Source organism: Cibotium barometz, chromosome 29 (genome assembly GCF_041138505.1).
Source record: "Cibotium barometz isolate CiBa-2024 chromosome 29, ASM4113850v1, whole genome shotgun sequence".
Taxonomy (NCBI): Eukaryota; Viridiplantae; Streptophyta; class Polypodiopsida; order Cyatheales; family Cibotiaceae; genus Cibotium; species Cibotium barometz.
The window spans coordinates 35191433-35196062 of record NC_141074.1 but is presented as its reverse complement, the minus strand read 5'-3'; positions in this window follow the sequence as shown (position 1 = coordinate 35196062).

Genomic DNA, 4630 nt, shown 5'->3' with positions numbered 1-4630 from the left:
GGACTACGAGGCTCCGCTTGACTTTCAGGTCATGCACTTAGCCAGAGCAGACGTATATCTAGGCAAGGAGTGGCTGTATGGCTTGGGCCCTAGTCTAGCTCGAAATTACCTACATAATACGCTATGTTTTGAGCATGGAGATAGAGTCATTATCCTGTAGGGCGACCGTACTGTCCCTGCCACACCACTTATTTCCTCCATGGACCTGTGCACAGTGGTCCGCAGAGACCAGATAGCAGAGGTATATACTTGTTACCCTCTTTTAAATTCTGTTTCCGTAGATGAAACTGTAAATGATGTTTGCGTAGACGAACAAGGAAAACAAAATAGCCTTGGACGAGACCCACTGTTTGAAAACCCTGTTTGTGGCATGCATGCGATTCAAACAAGAAAAAATCCAAGGTGAAAGAGACATTAAAGAAAAAGTACGTAGATACTTTAATGAATTTATTAGAGAAATTTCAGGATGTTTTTCCTGAAATTTGCCAGATGGCTTACCATCATCTAGAGAAGTAGACCATGGCATCGAAGTTATGCCAGGATCAAAACCTATAAGCAAACCTACTTATAGATTAAGCCACTCCGAGGCACAGGAGGTGTAAAACAATTAACGGAAGGCATCGCCTATTCTTCTGGTAAAGAAGAAAGACGGATCTATGCGGATGTGCATAGACTATAGGACTCTTAATCAGATAATGATTAAGAACAAGTATCCGATGCCATGCATGGATGAGTTGTTTGATCAACTCTATGGATTGAGATACTTCACAAAAATAGACCTGAGATCTGGGTATCATCAGGTTAGAATTAAAGTAGAAGATGTTGCGAAGACAGTATTTAGGACCCGTTTCGGGCATTTTGAGTTTTTGGTTATGCCATTTGGGCTAACCAATGCTCCAGCGATGTTTATGATGCTGATGGGCAGCATTTTACATCTATATCTAGGAAAATTCGTAGTAGTTTTCCTAGATGATATTCTTGTGTACAGTAAGACACAGAAAGAACACAGAGCATTTGCGTCTAGTGTTCGAGTTGTTGCGAGAGCACAAACTATTTGTAAAGAAGAGCAAATGTGAATTTTTTGAAACAGAAATTCACTACCTTGGCCATATTATATCCGCCGATGGTACGCGGATGGAGCCAGAAAAAGTAGAGGCTATTCTTAAATGGCCAACGCCGAAGAATCTCGAGGAACTGCAGATTTTTCTTGGCATGTCGGGGTTCTACCGACAGTATGTGAAGGACTACGCGAAGATCGCAGTCCCGTTGACTGACCAATTACGATAAAAAACTAAAAACATTAGTTAGGGGGAAGCCCAACAGAAGAGCTTTGATAAGCTCAAGGTGACCGTTTAGTAGCTACACCTGTTTTGACTATTGTTGATCCAAATGAGCCGTTTGTCTTGGAAAACAGACGCTAGTAATGAGGCCATTGGGGCCATACTTATGCAAAGGGGACGCCCGATTGCATTTGAGAGTAAAAAGTTAGATCGTGCACAGCGTAACTACTCAACTTACGAGCGAGAGTTACTAGCGATAGTTCATGCACTGAAAAAGTGGAGACACTTTATATGGTGCTACTTTTGAGGTCCGGATGGACCATGAAAGTCCGAAATGGCTTTCAACTCAAAATGAACTGAAGGGTAGAAAAGCTCGGTGGGCGGAGATTCTACAGGAGTTTGACCTTCAGATACGTTACCAGAAAGGTAAGTATAACGTGGTAGTGGCAGATGCACTTAGTCGCATGCCACAAATTAATGAACTTAGTTTCACAGTTTTCAAGAATGATTTCTTGGAGTCACTACGTGGTTTATGTGAGCACGATCCATTGGTGACTTTCGGGCCCAAATTCTTAAAGAAAGTCATGATAGTCCAAGTGCGGGTCATCCCAGGATTCAAAAGACCTATGCACTAGTAAAAAGATAGTTTTATTGGCCTAGTTTGTTTAAGGACGTCTAGACTTATGTGCTGAAATGCATTAAGTTCCAGGTCAATAAACATGAACGTCTTAAGGTTGGAGGACTACTCCATCCGCGCTGGAGATTCCTCAAGGGAAATGGGAAAGCATTTCCATGGATTTCATTACCGGTTTACCCAAGACGAGTTGAGGGAATGACTCGGTGTGGGTGGTAGTGGACAGGTTAACTAAAATGACAAAGTTTATCGCCACCACGAAGAAAACTGTTAAAACGCCAGAGTTGGCAAAACTCTTTATTGAACATCTCTACAAGCTATATGGCTTGCCCGCGCCGCAGATATAGTGTCGGATAGAGATAGAAAGTTCAAGTCATTTTTGGAGGGAAGTTTTCAAAAAGTTGGATACTACTCTGAGTATGAGTACAGCAGATCATCCGGAGTCTGATGGTCAAACTGAAAGAGTTAACTGAATTCTAGAGGATATGTTGCGTTCTTATGTTAGTAAGAAGCAATCTAATTGGGAAGAGTACTTGCCCTTATTGGAGTTTGCCTATAACAGCTCCAAACACTCAGCAACTGGATTTACACCATTCATGTTAATGTATGGATTCCAGCCGAGATCTCCGATGGCTGTAGGCCTAGAAAAGGAGAAGATTCAATCTGTCAAGGATTTCCTTGAAGATATGAATGATATGCTCAGAGCCGCATGTGAGAGCATTCGTCGCGCTTAGGATCACACTAAAACTTATGCGAATAAATGACGTAGAAAGGTGACCTTTGCAGAAGGTGACTTTGTATTCCTCAAGGTTCCTGCGCAGTCAGAAACCATGAAAATGGGAAAGTGTGATAAACTTTCTCCGAGATATTGTGGTCCTTTTAAAATCCTTAAGAAGATTGGGGATGTAGCATATAAACTTGAGTTACCGAAGAGTTCTCAAGTCCATCTTGTCTTCCATGTCAGTAAACTGAAGAAATCAGTTCACGGGTTAGAGAACGCAGTTTTTCCAGAGATTTTGGTGGACTTGATAGAGCCACCAAAGATACCACATGAACTTGAAAAGATTCTAGAGTATCGTGATAGACAAACCCGACATAAAGTGTACCAGGAGATACTTGTTAAATGGATAGATAGGGATGAGGAGGTAGCTACCTGAGAACGCCTTAGTGCAATTTCCAAGAGGTTTCCCTAGTTTGTTTTTGAGGACGAAAAGTCTTCTTAAGGGGGGGTAATGTCACGTAGGCTGTAATGCCTGTGGACCGACGGCGGGGCAGACCGGATGGCCAAGGACGTGGCCATCCGCCGGGGAGAGGACACTCGTGCGGAGTCATGGGCGGCATGCCACACACTATATAGCCTGGGGTATGAGGGGCAATCCTCATTCTTCCTCTATGGCTGGGTGGTGAGCCAGAGGCCGTCCCCTCTCGTGTGGTAATGCCTGTAGTGGTGTTACGGGTATCTAACACTTGCGATCTAGGAATTGATGACCTCCAACATCATATTGATTTTGTGTTTCTTCTTATCTTAGTGTTTCTAATTTGTGAGGTGCTACATGGCATTTAATAAGCATGGGACATGTGTCATGTTGTGAGCATATGTGTGCAAGTGTGTGTATGTGAGTAGTGAAACATGTGTGTAGAGAGGAAAGATGCACAATGTGCATTGTGCAGAAAGAGCCTCTGTTAATGGAATCGTTATTCCATACAAAAAATTTTACATTCTTACCTCGATAGTGATCTTATTGACCAACAAGATTGGTACACATGATGATGTGAGAATGAGGTCTGAAGACAACTCTAAAGTACAACACATATTGGAAGATAGGGTGCACTAGGAGGGCCCAGTAATGTTGCACACATCCAACAAGAGAGAGGATCACCAGATATGAGATTGATAAATAGAACATGAAATGAGTGACATTTGAAGCCCCTACCTTGAGACTCAGCGGAGCGGATCTCTAACCTGTCTCGTAGACAGGTCATATAACTCATGTATAAGAGAAGATGCCCTCATTATGCCCATGTGGTTTTATCACTACAGTATTTGAATTTGTTTCCATTGCACTATGTTTTCTCTTTTGTTTTGCAACACAAGGGGAATATTTATAGTACTGAAAATAAGGTCAAGGGGTGGACACAAAATACGTTTTACTTCTCTTTCTATGTTGAAACATATTTTGTATCTGCACAATCGAGTAAAGTGTACACTTTTTAATAGTTTCTTAGGCTATGATGACCTAAGATCAGCTTGAGGCCTTAGTCCAATCATGAACATATATTCTTATAAGCAACGTATGTGATATCTATAATCATGTAAAATGTAATGACTTAAGAACACCTTGTAAGACAAATGTAAAGGAGTCTCCCCAATCATAATCCTATTTTTATAACTCATGCCTTCTTAGCAAAGTTACGTTACACATAACACATGAGAAGAATGGTTCTTCTTTAGAATGGGCACTACCCTACTAAAGATAGGTAGTTTTACCTTTTGTGTACAAGCACCACACACACTTATGGTATCTTCCCTTTCTCATCATGTTTACATAAAAGGTTCCTCATTCCTAAATTTTACTCAAAGAAAAGATTACATAAACACTACTACATATTAGCCTAATACCGGGGCTTGTACCGGCGCTATTTAACGGGGTCTAAAAAAGCCTCGTCATCGGTATAAGCGCCGGTATAAGCGCCGGTATCGTAGCGTCGGTATATC